Source organism: Neofelis nebulosa, chromosome 2, assembly GCF_028018385.1.
Source record: "Neofelis nebulosa isolate mNeoNeb1 chromosome 2, mNeoNeb1.pri, whole genome shotgun sequence".
Classification (NCBI taxonomy): domain Eukaryota; kingdom Metazoa; phylum Chordata; class Mammalia; order Carnivora; family Felidae; genus Neofelis; species Neofelis nebulosa.
Window position 1 is genome coordinate 192352257 of NC_080783.1, and position 18324 is coordinate 192370580.

The following is an 18324-nucleotide window of genomic DNA, read 5'->3' on the forward strand; positions in this document are numbered from 1 at the left end:
CTCCCCGACCTTCTAATATTTAGCGAGAGAAGCAGTCTGAATATAATTTTCAGAAAAGACTGGATTGAATGGAGCAATCAGTAGGGAAGGGTTACGTTTTGTAATTTCTTCTTTCCCCTTCTTTAAGTGATGTCCAAGCTGTTCAGGACCCATGGGGACTGGAGGCACAGAGGTGAGCCTGTCATCGGTAGGGTTGTCCTTGAGCAACCTCTTTTGAAAGTCTCTTTTCTGCCTTAGGACTTAGAATCTGCTCTAAGGGCTGAAAAATGGAAATCTGTGCTGTCCAATATGGTAGCACCTAGCCACATGCAGCTGCTTAAATTTAAGTTCAATATATTTATTTATTTTTATTTTTATTATTATTTTTTTAAAATATGAAATTTATTGTCAAATTGGTTTCCATACAACACCGAGGGCTCATCCAATTTAAGTTCAATTTAATCAAAGCAAGCTAAAATGAAAATTTAGCTCCTCAGTTGCACTAGCCACATTTTAAGTACCCAGTAGCCATGGGTGGCTCATGGCTACTGAATTGGATAGCACAGAACACTTCCATCATCGCAGAAAGTTCTAGTGGACAATGTCTGCATGAAGCCCCAGGTCTGGTCACCCGAGCAGGAGGGCGTGAATACACTTGGGGCATAAAACTGGAGACTCCACAGAACCGGATGTTGTTTAGACAGCAAGTCTTACTGTTTATTGGCCGGGAGCCGGAAGGAACCCATATAGAGCCTGTAGAGAAAAGAACAGATAAACCCGAGTTCTCCTCCAGCAAGGCTGCTGGCAGCCACAGGCTGGGGTACGGTGGGGCTCTGCCAGGTGACCATGATATGATGCTGTGATTCATTTCATCCCAGTTGGCCCTGAGGATTCCTAGCAGGGGGAATGGAATACACCAAGGCCCGGAGGCAGGAGGAGATTGGTGTATCCCAGGAACTGGAGGGTGTCTCTCATCTCAAGGCACTGGCAGGGTAAAAGCCGGCAAAGGCATTGGCTGTGACCGAATCCACTGTGTGCAGAAGAGTCTGAGCGTGATGTCAAGGGAGTGTCCTCAAGACCTCTTCCCACTCAGGGTGTCTGTCCTCTGTGTGATCTTCAACTCAGATCCCAGTTTTTCACCCAGCTCCAGAGCTGGAGTCATGAGCCTTCCCTGACGATGGCGTGTCTGGCTTCCAGCCTCCAGGACAGTGCTCGTAGCAGGCGTGACAGATTGTGATTTCCAAAGATGGCTACACCAGTATACATCTGACCTGTGCTCTTCTTACAATGTGAGCTTGATTTTCTTCTTGAAACTGGCCGGAGCTTTGCAACTGCCTTGATCAAGAGAGTACGATCAAGGCAGCATGAAGTGAGGCTGCCTGACTTGGGACGTTAGGTCATGGAAGGTGACGGGTGGCATCTCTTCCTTCTCCCTTCCCCTGCCTCTTCTTCCCCTTCCCTCCCCAGCTTCTCCTCCCCATGCCCATCGGGAACCTGGGCTGCAGTGTAAGCAGTCTGACTACCTTGGCGCTAATTGGGTGCTGGAGAGATCATGTGAAGGGGCTACAAAGGAGACAGATGACTGAGGAGCCCTGGGGCTCAAGATCATGGAGCAGACAGGAGCCACCTCCACAGTGCTCTGTCTGAACTCCTGACCCGCGGAACCCAAGAGCATAATAAATGAATGTTTTATACCACCTTGTTTGGGGATAATTTGTTACACTGGCATTGTAACTGGAGCAGGGGGTCTGGTGGGATCTTTGGGGGTTAGGGAAAGCACCAGCTTTTCATCTTGGGTGGCCTGGAGCATCCCCGGAAGGTGCTGGAACCGGTGGGGTGCTTTTGCAAATGCGGTCAGATTTTGTGATTTTAGAATTTGGAATTTGCTTTGTTTTCTAATCAGGGTTGGGCTAGAACTCCCCAGAGCCCCTTCCGTCGAGAAAGCAAATAGGAATGGCAACCGAAGTGAGGGGGAGTGCTTTAGTTGCCTAAGAGGACAACTGATTTTGAAGAGCCCCAGCCACAGGTGCATTACTGTTTACACATAAACGATTGATATGCTTACCACAAATCCTTGTCAATCCACCAAAGCGGGCCCCTGAGGACCTAGTTATGGGAGCTACAGCTAGCTTTGTTAGACTTAGAGCTTGGCTAACGTCAATATAGTCACTTGCACTTAAAAAAATAATAATTGATGAGCATTTCCCAGTGGATCTTAAAATCCAATTTTTACTTTTTGAGTTGAGACCAGCCCCTGCACTGATGTGGTGTGAACCGTCGTGGCTTTTATTTATTGAGACCTTCGAGTGTGCCGGGCAGGCACCGTGCTGGGTACTTTAACCTGGAATGTTCTCGTTGAACTGTTGCAGCCCGCCTTTTAGGAAGGTTCTGGAGGTATCCTTGTTTGGCAGATAAGGAAATCATGGCTCAGAGAGGGAAAGTGACTTATCCAATGGCACCCAGCAGTCTGGACTCCAGAGCATGAGTGGGTGGCCGCCAACGCTTGTTCAGCCGCTCCAGGGGACGTTTGTCCATCTGCCCAGGCGGTCTGGTGGAGGACAGCGGGTGCAGCAGCCAGGAGCTCCTGAGCTCCATGTATGTGCACCGGCGAGAGCTTTCCCTGGGGTGCCGGCGCAGTGGGCTGTGTGACCTCGGGTGGGTCATGTCCCACTGTGGGGGAGGTTGGCCTTGAAGCTCTCTAAGCCCCTTTCCCAGTCTTGTCACGGAGAGGCTCTCTGAACCCAGGGTAGCAAATATCCCCTTAGGTTGCAACTCCTGTTTGCAAAGCCTGCTACAGATGCCTTAATTAATTATTCAGGCTGACACATCTCCAGCTCCAAAATCAGAGGGTTGAGAAAAGATCAGAGGAATATAATCAATGTGAACTCGGCTGATAATCGCCGGTCCCAGGGTGGTGTGAAGAGAAGAAAACCCTCCAAATTGGTCTTCTTTTACACTTTGGCCCTGTCTCTGCCAGCGGCCAAGATACAACCGTCCTTCCTCAATAATTAATGAGCGGCAGCGCCCCCGGCCCCGGGGCCCAGGGAGGAGGCCCCTCACGGTGGCTGCCCTCGGGAAGCACGCGTGCCCGTGCACACCCACGTGCGCCAGGCAGTCGGGGGCGGGGTGGCGAGAACACTGAGTCACGCCGGCTGACCCAGCAAAGTGCTGGGAGTGTGACCGGAATGAAGGGTTGCTCTGTCTGTCTCGGAGGTGGCGTGGCAGATCAAATCACAGCGGATCAGGCGCCGAGATGTTGCCTTGCTCTGAGTGACAGAAGTTAATAATTAGTGACAATGATTGACAGATACACTCCATCTGCTGCTCCGACGCCTAGGAGCAGTTATTCCACAACTGTCTGCGGGCACAATGAACCCCCCCGGGAGCGCGGGCTGGCCCGTGATTGACAGCTGCCTCCAAGAGAGACAGGCCACTGACGGGAAAGTCACTGTCAGCAGAAGCGCTCAGGTCCCCCCACCGCGTTCCCGGGGAGGCTCAGTCTCTGTATACATTTATTCTGTTTCATTTATCATGTCAGCCGTGGTTTTAAATAGATTACTAGCTGGCCTGTTTTTTTTTTTTTTTTTTTTTAACTGGAGAGTTTTCTATCGGTAAATTAGAAATATCCACGTATGTCGACGACTCCCCGGGACGCGCGTCTTCCAATACTTTGTTCTCCTGGTAGATGGAGGAGGGGAGGTGGGAGCTGGCCTGGGTTGGAGATTTCACTGATCTCCCCATTAAAATCAAAATGGAATCTTTAACCAGCAGCCCCGTAAAATGGTGCTGAGCATTTACTTGGTAAACTCGGTCTCAAAAGTCCAAACGGAAGCTCTAAAGTTCCCTGGTTTTTTTCTCTTTCTTTCTCTTTTTTCCTTAAGAAATAAACATGTCTCTGAGGTGCCTTTCGATGACACAACTCACAGTTGCTCCTAAAACGATATTTGCATTTTTAGACTATGGGAACAATTCCTTGGCAGTTCAGAATCCCCTCTTTCTCAGGGCGAACTGTTTATTCCCTGGTGCCTTCCTGGTCAAAATCTGGAACGAACTAGCTGGGTAATCTTGACTGTGGGTTACCGTTCTATCTAGACCGAAGTCCCTGCTCCTGTTCCCTGAGTATTTTTATCCTAAATTAAAGCTCGGCCTCCGTGCGGCAGTAACCGGAGGACTGACACCTTGTAGCCCTGTTATAAATAGGAACGCAGAAATATATATGCATTTTTACTAGCGGAATTGTCATTACCTAATTGTTCCTACTTATAATTTGTTTAGCTTTCTGGAAAAATGCATTTCAATTTTGCTTCATTTAGGATCCGGCAGATAGGCTTTCCGGACCATCACTTAACTTCTCTCGCTCCTTTTGTCCCCCTGATGCTTCAGCATAATTTAAAGGACTGTCCATTGCCGTTATGAATAAAAGCCTACTTAAGTCTTGCTATTTAAAATACAGTGAACTCTGCTTATATTGATCTCATTCAGAATGTTCTCCTGCATATGATGTCCATCTCTTAAAGTATGGGTCATGTTTCCTCTTAAGATGTTTTCTTATCTTATTCCTCTAAAATGATATAAACAGTTTCAGCATTCTTGATGATTGGGTATGCGGGTAAAGAAAAGACATCCTGCTCTTTTTTAAGTTTTTAAACGATCAGGATACCAGAAAATGAAGTCATAGGGAGCACAAATGTTTGCCTCTGGTCCAGGGGTCTGTTCTCCTCCTTGTTTCTGTAACAAGATGGTACTTAGCCGACCTCAGGCGGGCCTGAGCTTGCCTTGATGGTGCCCCAGATGGTCCTAACTGCCCTGCCCCAAAAGCTTAGAGTAGGAGTGGGGTGTGGAGGGTGGTGCTGAATATCGGAGAGGAAATAACGAAGTATGATTGTCCCTCCGACTGCCCATCCCCATCCCGGAGTTAAATGCGTACCCACCTGCCCTATGATAAATGCATGCACAAGTTTGTGTGGTTGGTGTCTCTCATATCTTTTTAAAAAAATTTTTTAATGTTTATTTTTGAGAGAGAGAGAGAGAGAGAGAGAGAGAGAGGTCGTAGGTGGGGGGAGGGACAGAGAACGAGGGAGACACAGAATCTGAAGCAGGCTCCAGGCTCTGAGCTGTCAGCCCAGAGCCCGGCATGGGGCTCGAACCCAGAGACTGCGAGATCATGACCTTGGATGCCTAACCAACCGAGCCACCCAGGCGCCCTCTCCTACCCCTTCTAGAGAGACTTTGCAGAAGGTGTGTTGATGGAGCTTGTTTGTTTAGCTGTTTATTTTTGGCCCATCAGCTGGAAGGTCAGCACGCTCCATTTTCTTACTTAGACTCTGCCCCAGTTAGAGCTACAATGGCCTTAAATAGCCAGGCACTGTGCCGGTTCTAGAATGTGGTGGGGAGCACGGAGACACCCTCAGTAGCTTACCACCTGTTGAGGGACTGGACCAGCAAACAGGGATTAGACATCTCATGACCGATGCTGAGATGAGGAGGAACAAGAGCCAATGGAGCCCGGAGGAGAGGGGACCCCTCTGGGTGTGGGGGTCAAGGAAGCTTTCGAGGAAGAAACTACTGAAGGGGAAAGCAGTAGGAGCCCCGGGGTGCTTCGGGCACCAGGAATGGCGCGTGGCAAGGATCTAGACAAAGCTCGGCGTGGTCACCACACGCCGCTGGAGCAGGTCACATCGTCTGGGCCTTCTCTGTCACGTCGAAGAGCGTGGACTTCATGGTAAGGATTTGCGCTTCAGGAAGATCTCTGTGTGGTGATCTGCGGAAGGGCTTGGAGGCGGTGGGAGACGGGAGGCAAGGAGTGGGTAGGAGGCTGTCGGCCCAGGTTAGGGCAGCCGCAGAAAGGAGCTGTGCAGACAGATGGCAGAGGCCTCTGGGAAGTGGACTCCATAGACTTTGGCGCCGGGGCTGAGGCGAAGTGTCGCACACTGTAACTCGGCTGACCGGGTGGATGGCGGGATGTTCTTTGAATGAGGAACTTACGAGAAGGAGCGCGTTGGCGTGGGAGAATGATGGCGCGTTAAACCTCGGACTGGTTTGGGTTTCATGGCTGCAGTCAAGGCTGGCTTTGTGGGTTAGCAACCTTGGGCAGTCGCCCTGCGCTCAGAAGGGTTCTGCACTTGGTTCAATGCTCTGCTGCCATGGTCTTGAAATTCACACTAAAGTTGGAGCGAGGGGCCCCGTGTTTTCATTTGGCACGGGTCCTGTGTACAGCTCATCCAGGCTGAAAAGTCAGGGAAGCAGCTTGCTTCCCTGGGTGGAGACAAAGGGGTCCGGGAGGCTCCAGCACAGGGAGAGGTATTTAACACCCGGGGAGGGGACTGGCTCAGGAGGGAGAACATGAGGGAAGAGAATCCACGGTAGGACCCTGTGACACACAGCCTTTTAGGGACAGGACCGAAGGGGGAAGAACCTCCAAATGCAAAGACCCCGTGACCTATTGCCGTGTTTTGCCTTGGAGGTGGAGCGTGCAGTGAGCCGTTGCCTCAGGTCTGAGGCGTGTCTGGCTGTGTCTCAGGTTATCAGCTAAATGCAAACTCTTTCAGTGAGTGCAAAAGAATCTTACCAACAACTATCTATGAGTCATGATAGACATTTGTAACTTTCTCCAGGTTCCAAAGTATTTTCATTCATTCCTTCAGCAGCTATTTAGATATTTACTGAGCACCTACTATATGCCAGGCACTGCGCTGGGTGCTAGGGATGCATCAGCGAACAAAGGACACAAAGACCCTGCCCTCGAGGAGCTTACATTCTAGGGAGGCGACACGAACAGTAAATAATAAACATGATATGTAGGTTAATCGTATAATAGTTTAGGGGGGACTGCAGTAGCCACTTAGGTTGTCCGTGCTTGGTAACATTTACCAACTGGCTAAACGCCATCATGGGTGGGTTACATAAGGAGAATTCTCCACCGGCCACCCACCTTATCATTTGTGAATTCATCTCCCCACTAGCTCTTCTTGGTGACAGTAATAATGTCCCCTTCTTATTAAGTCCTTACTGCACACCGGATATTATGCTAAGAGCTTTACTTGCATCGTCACATATAATCCCACCAGCCACTCCAAGAGGTAGGTACTATTTCTAATCTTTTTTTACAAGCGCTCTGGCGGAGCCTTGGCGGGATGAGGTAACTTGTGCTCAGTCATGGGTAGTGAGTGGTAGAGAGCCTGGACTTAAATCCAAGTACGTCTGGTTCTCCCACCCAGGTTTTTAACCACTGGCAGAGCAAAAGTTTTTCTTTTTCCTTTTAAAGGAGAACATTGAAAACTAGTAATGGAGACAAAGTATGGCTTGTCGCTTTCCCAAACCCTACAAGCACTTTTTTTTTTTTTTTCTTTTTAAGGTGGAGTCTATTCCTGCTGGGAATAGCAGCCATCAGTTTAAGTAGCAGAGCGCAGCTAATGCCTAACGTGACAGAGGCTCAGAGCCAAAGGCCTTGATAAGGTGTTTGGTTCAAAGGCACTTTGAGGCTGCGTGAAGCGGAAAGCTACAAAGCCCTGGGACAGAGCCCCTCGCTACCCTGTGGGCTGTGATGTCCCTGTTTGGAGGGGATTTATGCATCTGTGTCAAATGCACGGTGTGTGCAAGGTTTTCCCGGGCTTCACTGTCATCAAAAGTGCCAAGAGAATTACTGACTCAAAATAATCATAACAGCTACCACTTATCGAGTGCTCCTGTGCCGGGACTGGCTAAGAGCTTTATGTAATTACCTCCTTTAATCCTCATAAGAGCTGGTGGGAGAACAGAGGTAGGTAGGTCCTGTGAAGTGGGCACAATTACAATCCCCAGTTGAGATACAAGCTCGAGACTTGCTCAGGGACATTGGAGATGACCCGCTAAGGGTGACGGTGTCTAGGTGGTGGAGATGGGACTTGAACCCGGGAAGGGCTGCTGTCTTAGCCACCGCCCTGTGAGACCTGCCGCAGGCCCCGGAGACGCTTGGAGGTCGCCGAGGCTAACGAGGCCAGAGCGGGGCATGGGCCTGTTCAAGGTTGGGAAGCAAGCCTCAGGCAGAACGGGGGCAAGAATCAAAGTGTCCTGACCCTTTGTCTACACCCTTTCAACATGCTGTCGAGCTTCTCTAACAGCTTGTGCAGCAGGGATTCCTAAAACTGACCTAGAGGAAAAATTGAGGAGAGTTCTATTCCTAAAACACTTCCGTAGCTCTATATGCAATTAGCCATTATTACTCAGAGAGCTTGGCTTTGACCCTGCCCGCTGCCCTGCATTTCTCAGCTGTTGTCGATGACCTCGTCTACGTCGTCATGAGCTCATCTTTGTTGAGAGGCAGTGGTGTGCTCGGCCAGTGAACCTTCCACCCTGTGTGCACCATGTCGTTCCCAGCAGGGAATCTCTTTGGGGCTCCAGAGACCAGGCCCAGAGATACGGTTCTAAAACAGGCCACCGCTTCTGTGCTGCTTTGTCACTGCGAATGTGCACACTGCCAACAGCAGCCAGTGTTTATTGGCGGTTGACTATGTTTTAGGCTTTCTATAGAACGCTGTTTAATCTTTACAACTGCCTTTGGAGGAAGTATCTCTTTTAACCCCATTTTACAGTTGAAGAAACTAAAGCCCAGAGAGACGATGACACTTGCCCTAAAACATGGCCGGGAAGCAGCAGATTCAGATCTTGACCCTCTAGGGTTTGTATGACTTAAGAGTCTGTACTTTGCCCCTTGACTCTTTTTTTTAAATTTTATTAAAACAATTTTCTTAAAAAAATAAATCTGTATTTATTTTTGAGAGAGAGAGAGACACAGAGTGAGAGCAGGGGAGGAACAGAGAGAGAGGGAGACGCAGAATCTGGAGCACGCTCCAGGCTCCGAGCTGTCAGCACAGAGCCCGACGCGGGGCTTGAACCAACGAACCGTGAGACCGTGACCTGAGCTGATGTCGGACGCTCAGCCGACTGAGCCACCCAGGCGCCCCGCCCCTTGACTCTTGACTGTACTTTTGGGAAGGTTGTCCCAGATTCTGGGGGAAAATCTAGGGAGCCATTTTTCTTGCACATGGCTCACCTTGTTCTTTGGACACGAGGCCAAGGCTCCTCCATGCCCTTGAACAAGGACAAGCTGATGCGCCCGAATTGTCCACCTCAACACCTGAAGATGACTGAACTGAATTGCCAAGCTCGCGCTCCTATACCTCAGTTAAGTGACCTTATGTCTTCTCCTGGAACACCCAGCAGCTACTATTTAAGGCCCTTGCATGTGGTGGGCACTGAAGCAGTTACTGGGGATGGTGACAAGGTTCACGCTCCCTGCTTTCCCTCAGCTCATAGCCTGGTGTGGAAGACAGACAATGAAACAAGTAGTTTCAATATTGCGGGGTGAGTACAACAATGAGGCAAGGACAGACTGCTCAGAGGCACACAGCAAGGAAATTGAACCCAGCCTGGGGGGTGTCATCAGGGAAGGCTTCCTGGAGGAGGTGAGGTTGAAGCTGATTCCTAAAAAAAAGGCCAAGAAGGGATGGAAGAATGTTATAGGGAAAAACCTGGGGTGAGAGAAGATGGGGGGCTCCTTTTAAGACAGTCCATTCCATCTTTGCTGTATCTTTGCATGTTCTTAGCTTGCCTGGGGTCATACACCTAGGAGGTCAAACTGTTTGTCTCCAGAGACGCTTCTAGCTTCTCTACTCCATGTGCCCTTTCTTCCTCTGGAGATTGTTGTGTCTGCCCGTGATGCCTGGGACTGTTGCTGCTGTCTTGGCACCATGAGGGGAGCCAGCCCGAGGGCAGATTCACTGAGAGGGCACAGCGGAGAGATATAAAGAACCTGAGTTCTTTTTTTTTTTTTAATTTGTTTAAATGTTTATTTATCTTTGAGAGAGAGAGACAGAGCACAACCAGGGGGAGGGGCAGAGAGAGGGAGACACAGAATCCAAAGCAGGCTCCAGGCTCCGAGCTGTCAGCACAGAGCCTGACGCAGGGCTCAAACCCACAAACCGTGAGACCATGACCTGAGCCAAAGTCGGAAGCTTAACCGACTGAGCCACCCAGGCGCCCCAAGAACTGAGTTCTTGGTGCCCTCATGTAGTTTCTGAGTCAGCCAGCCCTGGACTCTGGCTCGCCTCTGCTGCCCTCAAGTGACACAGTGCTCGAGAGCATAGGGGTACCTGCCTGCTCTGCCCCTCGCTGGTCATGTGACTTTGGGCACGGTAACTTCTCTGAGTCTCAGCTTCCTCATCTCTAAGATAGGGATCATAATAATTGATAATAGTTGTACTTACCCAGCAAGTGACGTTGTGAGGAGTACATGTGTTAATGCATGTCACGAGCTTACAATAATGCCTGGCCTTAGGAAGTGCCAACAGATGGAAGCTATTAATATTGCCAACACATATTTCCGTAGTCGGCTCACACTCCCAGCCTTTTTGAAGCTCTCAATTAATAACAGAGAGACTCGGGCTAATCACAGTGCAGGTTGATCAGCTCTGTGATAGAGCCCAGAACGGGGAGCAGTTAACCTTTGCAGGAGGGAGCAGGTGAAGGTCCATTGAGGCCATGTGTTTGAGCAAGGGCCTGAAACATGAGTAGAAGTTTGATGGCAAAGAGGAGGAGGAGAGGTGTCCGTGGCGGTGGGCGCAGCCTGAGCAGGGCATTGAAGCCTTTCAAGGGCTTGGTAAAGGGCAAGTAGCTGGTGCGATTAGGACGTCACGTGTGGCCGCATGTGGAAACGGGGGTTGGGGCTGGGTGTGGAAGGCCTTGAGTGCCAGACTAAGGGGTTGGTCCCAAACAGGGTCCATGGGATCATAGTCCTGAAACAAGGGTTCCGTGGCGGTCAGGTCAGGGATGGAAGGGCTGCACACATCACAGTCCCAGCAATGGCTGGTGCTCATTAGCATAATAAGGGCTCTGACAAGTCCTGTAGGAAAACCTGTCTGACTTGGTTTCACCCAGTGTTTTACAAACTTATTCACAACAAGGAGCCCTTTATTTACCCAACAGCCATTGCTGCAGGTCACACTTTGGGGGATGCAGTTCCAGATGCTGGGGAGCTGACAAAAGGTTTGAAGCATGGGAGTGAGGGGGTCAATTCTGTGTTTTCCAAAGATTCCTCCTAATGATTTAAACAATAACAGGTCAAATTAAGTCAGAAGTAAGCTGTTTCAAAGAATTGGCTTGCTCGGCTGAGGATCTTTAATTTTAAATGGGTGACTTCTCTCGGCTGTGTCCCTCTCTGAAAGTCTTCTACCTTTCAAGTATCCAAAGCAGAAAAACTTCCTGCCACGTACTGTAGTTTTCCTTCTGACCTTTTTGCTCTGGTTCTTTAAAGCTGAAGGTTAGATAATTCAGGGGGCTCAGCACTTGGATTGACACTTGAAAGCTGCTGTGATGCTTTTTTGGGGGTTAGAGGTTAGAGTCACTGGAGCTGCAGTCTGACTTGAAAAAATTTTTGAAGTTTTTAATTTTCATTCCTTTCCCCTCTCCTCTCCTCTCCTCTCCTCTCCTCTCCTCTCCTCTCCTCTCCTCTCCTCTCCTCTCCTCTCCTCTCCTCCTTTCCTCCTCTTTCTCCTCCTCCTCCTTCTTAACATAAGGGACAGTTGAAAATGATGCTTTCCAACTCGGCAACTCCTGCTGAAGGCAGAACGTATGATAAACATGCCCCTTTGGAAGACTTTGGCTGAGGTTGGGATGTCTCAACTGCTGGGCAGTGGGGAGGGGGACTTATGAAAAATACAGATTCCAGGGAATCTGCATTTTGGGTGATTTGGATCCACAGTAAAGTTGAAAACTACAGTTGGAAAACTTCAGATGTTACACATCCGACTTACAGATACTCTCTAGGTGAGAACATCTCTTCCTTATTCATGTCCCCTCCCTGCTGCCCATCTGTCCAGCCTCCAGCCCCAGGGTGCTCCCCTAGGATGGGCCCTATCCCAGACCACACAGACTCTGGTCCCACCCCCTGGATCTCCACTCCCCTTCCCTGCTCTCTCACCCCCCTGCTGTAGCCAATGTCCTTGCTCCTAGGGTGGTGAGGAATGAGGCTCAGGTGCAGGAGCAAGGACTTGGGGTGAGGGAGGTGGTGGTGAGCATTTTCAGGGACTAATGTCATCGGTGCTGGTCCAGCCCTGGGGTGCTCTAAGTGGTTTCACGTTATGGGTATCTGACTCCCATATAGCTTCTGCCCTAGGAATGGCCACGGGGAAATTTTCCCTGTTTGGGATCTCACGAGCTCCTCTTCCCTTCTGGCTATATCCTTCTCCCCTTGCTTTTTTTTTTTTTTAAACCTTTTCATTACTGCAATATTGCTTTTTTTCTCCACACTGTGACAGATCACCTCCCGGGGCTAAGTCACTGGTGACAACACTGGTGACAACAAATCCTTATGACTCTTCTCATCTTCCACCCCAGTTCTGCTCTTAAAAGAAATATCCTATCTTCTGCCACACCAGGATCCCCACTTAGGAGGCCTTATCTTGGTCCTTCTCCAGGAGAGCCATCCCAGCTCTTGGGAGAAAAAGCTCCAGGCTGGGTTAACTACTAAAGAGATCAGTAATACCTTCCCCACTGGGAGGTGTTGGTGCCCTGGAGCTTTTGGTCTCTGTCTTAGCTGGGGCTCTCATAACAAAACACCAGAGACCAAGTGGCTTAAACAACAGGAAGTTGTCACAACAGTTCTCACTGTTTTGGGGACTGGAGAGTCCACCATCACGGTGCCAGCAGGGTCGATGTCTGGCTAGGGCTCTCTCCCTGGGTTGTAGAGGGCCACCTTCTTGTTGTGTCTTCACACGGCCCTTTGTCAGTATGTGTACATGGAGAGAGAGAGGGAGAAAGCTCTTGGTGTCTCTCTCTTTTTAAAAAAATTTTTATGTTTATTTTTGGGAGACAGAGAGAGACAGAGCATGAGTGTGGGGTGGGGGGGGGGGGGAGCAGAGACAGAGGGAGACACAGAATCCGAAGCAGGTTCCAGGCTCTGAGCTGTCAGCACAGAGCCCGACGCGGGGCTCGAACCCACGAGCCATGAGATCATGACCTGCGGTGAAGTTGGACACTTAACTGAGCAAGCCACCCAGGCGCCCCTAGCCACATGACCTTATAAATATTATATATATTAGTCAGGGCTTCTGATTGTGAGCAACAGAAAGGAACTGTGGCTGCTGTGAGCAAAAAGTAAATCTACTGAAAGGCCATTGGAGCCTACATGGGATCTGGGAGACCAGGCTGGGAAAAGAGGTGGGACTTTGTAGTAGGAACTGTAGTGAAGGTCAGGCCTTGGTGAGAGTCTCAGCCTCACACACACTAGCCACCACCATGACTTTGATCTGGGAATGTGCCTTCCTTCGTTGAGGCACTTGCTTGAGCTTTAAAGAATCAGGAATGAGGGTCTGATAGGCCGAACTTAAATCATATGCCTGCCTTGGGAAGTGGGTGAAGATGCCAAGGTTTTCAATGACCCGACCCTCTCTTCCCCAGCTCAGTCCTCAGGTCAGGGCTGCAGTGGACTGGGAATTAGCCTCCTGCCGAGTTGATAGGAGGATTCTATTATTAAAAAGGAGATCTCGGTACTTTTTGGGAAGAAGGTGGATAGTTGGATTTCAAGCCACAAAGCAATAAATATGCAGTATTCCATTTGTTTGCAGAAAGCTCCAGATTTGTACCTTTAGCTCTGGACTCTTCCCCGAGGCCCAGCTTCCCTAGGATATCTGATAACCACCTTGGACTTAACATATCTGAACTAAAACATTTGATTCTCTTGCTCTTGCCCAAATCATTCATGCCCACCCCCACCATCTTCCCCATCTAATTCCACCATTTGCCTAATTTCTCAGACCAGAACATGAGGAGTCACCTCTGACTCCTTGCTTGCTCTTGCTTACTACATCTGTCCATTGGTAGGTTCTGTAGGCTCTACCCAAAAGATAGCTGTGTATTTTCCACTTCTTGTCATCTCTATTGTTTTGTTTGTTTTTTAAAGTTTATTTATTTTGAGAAGGGGGGCGCGGTAACAAGAAGGGTAGAGGCAGAGAGAGAGGGAGAGAGAGAATCCCAAGCAGGCTCCTCACTGTCAGCACAGAGCCCAGTGTGGGGCTCTATCTCACAAGCCATGAGATCACGACCTGAACTGAAATCGAGCCAGATGCCCAACTGACTGAGCCACCCAGGCGCCCCATCATCCCCATTGTTACTACTCACATCCAAACAACTACTATCTCTCATTGGACCACCTCAGTAGCTTCTAAGCTGGATTTCTTGGTCTCTTCATGCTCCCCTATAATCCGTTCTCTATGAAGTGTGCTCTAAGGCATGGATCATATCAGGACTGTCTCATAAACTCCAAGCTTTTGACCATGGCTTCAAGGACCTCTTCCTGATCTGGCCCTTCTCCATTTCTCTGACTTCTTTTCACACTGCCTTTCCCCACCCACCCTCCTATTTGTTGCTCTCCAACCGTGCCAGTCTTCTTTCCATACCTGTAATATGCAGCCTCGGCCTGGCTCAGTCCTTGACTCCTGCCATTGTCTCTGGAATGCTCTTACTCCCAAATCTTGGCAGGGCCCCTTTTCATCATGCAGATCTAGAATCAAATGTTGCCTCCTCAGAAAGTCTTCCTCTGACCACCCAACCAAAGGTGCTCCCCATCTGTACTTTCTATCATATTACTGTTTTGTCACCTTATGGCACCTATCATTATCGGAAATTATCTTATTTATAGTTTACTTTGGTTATCTGCCTCTAATTAAAATATAGACTCACCCAGAGCCGGATTCTTGTCTGTTCACTGCCATGTTCCCAACTGCCTAGGAGAGTGTCTGACACATGGTGGGCACTCAGTTGCTATTGATTATTTGTGAATGATGGTCCGGAGCCCTCCAAGCCAAGGGTCCCACTTAGGGTGAAGCCCCATGTGTGTAAGGGGGGGATGGATATGGCAGCAGCCCAGAGGGGGCAGCCCCAGTCTCTATCCAGCCATATACCAATAGCCCCACCTGGACACTGTCCCCTCAGTGCTTCCCCGCCAGCGAATGGCCCCATGGTCTCCATGTTTGCCCAAACTTGAAGACCAGGTGTGACTTTTAATTCCCCATTCCCCACATCTAATCAATCACAAAGTCCTAAAAATCAATAAAAAGACAAATAACCCAACAGAAAATCAGATTAAAGCTGTAAACAGGCAGATCACAGAAGAGAAATACAAATGGCTATAAACACATGAAAAGATGCTCAACCTCATGAGAAAGGGCTCAGTAAAATGAACTTTCTCTTACCCCCTCAAGACGGATAGAAATTTACAAAAATAGGTAAAATATCTAGTGTTGGGAAGGGTTGAGGAAATGAGTGCTCTCATGTACTCTGGGGGTAATACGAGCGGGTTGAGCCTCTTTGGAGAACCACTTAGCAGCATCCATCAAAAATCGAAATGCATGGCGAGCATGGTGCAACGGGGAGCAGCTCTTCCTGGCTCCCTAGGGAGCATCTGGAGGAGACAAAATATCCCAAAAGGCATAAGAAGGATCTAATCCAGAGGTCTTCCTTCCCTTACAGCCAGCCAGTTGAAGAAGGATCTCGTTTCTTTGGAGACTTGTTTGGTTTGAGTGTTCTTCCTCCACCTCTGTCCGCTGAAAATCAACACATCCTGAAGTTGGAGATGGGGGAAGACCCTGAACTCACCCTCCTGCCATGGACACACCAAATCCATAGCTATGTCTAGAACAGTTGTCTCTGAAAAAGACCTGAAAGCTAGCTGCGTAGCTCCTCCACAGCAAAGGATAAAAAGGCCACACTGAGATGGATAGAAAAGACAGAGATATGGTCTTGCTAAAGACCCCACTCCCAGTGCAGTGACCCATAAGCACAAGGGATCCCACAAATATGGTGCATATCCCTGAGAAGAGGATTTGACCCCCACACTAGGCACCCCAACCCTTTGGACCTACCCTGGAGAGAGAAGTTTTCTGAACATCCGGCTTTGAAAACCAATGAGACTTATATCCAGGAGACCCAAGAGGTTGTAGGAAACTGAGACTCTGCTCCTGAAGGACTCAGACACAGACCCACTTGTCCTGGAACCCCGTACAAAAGCAGCAGGTTGGAAAATGCCTAGAACATATGTGAAGGAGACTCATTGGCTAAGCTTAAAGTATCTTCCAGAGGGCCAGGGGTCTGTTGGAACTCTCTCTGGGGAAGGAGGCTCTGGTGGGTTCCATTTTTGCACTCTCTCTTCTACTTTGCTAGTGGACACCATTTTTGCACTCTACCTTTATCTTGCTAGTGCCATTTCCCCTGGCCCAGTTCTGTCCTGTGGTCCCACCCTTCTAAAGCTGGTGGGTTGGCTCACCCTGACCCAGTACACCCCCGGGTGAGGCTGCTCCACCAACCTGGTGGGCAGATGTGGCCCCACCACTGCTGACAAGTGCATGCAGTCCACACAGGGGATGTCCCTTGAATGCTTGGCTCTGATGGCCAAGGGGGCTTGCATTTCTGGGCCCCATGGGACTGAAGCAATTGGATAGACAGTTTTGGGCAAGGAGCACCACAGGGCACTGAACAGACAGCAGACTGAAACACATTCCCAGTTTTCCTGTGATCACTCCTTCAAGACTGGGAGAGACAGCCATTTCACCTAATGCATAGAAAGAGACACAGAGAGTCAAGCAAAATGAGGAAACAGGAAGATGTTCCAAATGAAAGAATAAGATAAAACTCCAGAAAAAAAACCTTAATGAAATGGAGATAAGTAATTTACATGGTAAAGAGTTCAGAGTAATGGTCATAGAGACGCTCATTGATCTTGGGAGAATGAACACAGAGAGAACTTCAACAAAGAGATGGAAAATAGAAGAAAGTAGGAGACATAAATCTCAGAGCTGAGGAATACAATAACTGAAATGAAAAATACACTGGTGGGATGCAACAGCAGACTAGATGAAACAGAATATGGGATCAGTGACCTGGAAGGCAGGGCAGTGGAACTCACCCAAAACGGAGCAATAAAAAGAAAAAAAGAATTAAGGAAAGTGAAGATAGCTTAAGGGACATATAAACAACATCAAATGAAACCACATTTGCATAATAGGGGCCCAGAAGGAGAAGAGACAGAAAGAGACAGGACACTTATTTGAAGAAATGATGTCTGCAAACTTCCTTAACCTGGGGAAGAAAACAAGACATCCAGATCCAGGAAGCCCAGAGTTCCTAATAAAATGAACCCAAAGAGAATCATACTAAGACACATCATTAAAATGTCAAAGTTAAAGAATCTTAAAAGCAAAAAGAGAAAAACAACTTATAACATACAAGGGAACCCAATAAAATAATCAGCAGACTTTTTAGCAGAAACTTTGTAGGCCAGAAGGGAGTGACATGATGTATTCGAAGTGCTGAAAGCAAGACTTACAATCAAGAATACTCTACCCAGCAAGGTTATCATTCAGAATTGAAGGAGAGAAAAAAGTTTTCCAGATAAACAAAGACCCAAGGAGCATATCATCACTAAAGCAGCCTTATAGGAAATGTTAAAGGGACTTCTTTAAGCTGAAAAGAAAGGGCAGTAAGTAGTAACAAAAAAATATATATGAAAGTAAAAATCTCACTGGCAAAGGTAAAATATATGGTAAAGGTAGTGGACTAATCACTTATAAAGCTAGCATACAAAAGTAATAAAAATAACTATAGCTACAGGGGTGCCTGGGTGGCTCAGTCAGTTAAGTGTCCAGCTTCAGCTCAGGTCATGAGCTTGCAGTTCATGGGTTTGAGCCCCGTGTCGAGCTCTGTGCTGACAACTCAGAACCTGGAGGCTGGATCTTGCTTCAGATTCTGTGTCTCCTTCTCTTTCTCCTCCTTCCCTGGCTCGCACTCTGTCTCTCCCTCTCTAAAAAAAAAAAAAAATTAAAAAAATTTAAGAAATAACTGTAAATACAGCAATTAAAGGGTATACACAGAATAAAAAGATGTAAAATGTGACATCAAAAACAAATGTGGGAGAGTGGGAATAAAAATGTAGAGTTTTATTTTATTATTATTATTATTTAAATGTTTATCTGTTTTGAGAGAGAGAGTGCACAGACACATGCACGCAAGCACAGGAGGGGCAGAGAGAGAGAGGGAGAGAGAGAATCCTAAGCAGGCTCTGCACTGTCAGTGCAGAACCCAATGCAGGGCTCGGATTTCATGAACTGTGAGATCATGACCTGAGCCAAAATCAAGAGTCAGACACTCAACTGACTGACCCATCTAAAAAATGTAGAGTTTTAGAATGTACACGCACACACACACACACACACACACACACACACACTTAAAATTACTTAGCCATATAAAAGAATGAAATCTTATCATTTGTGACAACATGGACAGACCTTGAGTGTACTATTATGCTAGGGGAAG

General features: G+C 48.3%; 1 long non-coding RNA gene across 2 annotated transcripts in view; it reads left to right on the plus strand.

Moving 5' to 3' along the window:
• The window catches only part of LOC131504979 (uncharacterized), a 42886-nt gene that overhangs the window by 12604 nt on the left and 11958 nt on the right, over nt 1-18324 (plus strand). Inside the window, exon 3 of one of the 2 annotated variants that reach the window (XR_009258220.1) lies at nt 15484-17820. The exons of the other annotated variant lie outside the window; for it this stretch is intronic. This is a non-coding gene — a long non-coding RNA (uncharacterized LOC131504979). Of the gene's footprint in view, nt 1-15483; nt 17821-18324 lie in introns of those variants that run through there. 2 annotated transcript variants of the gene reach the window in all.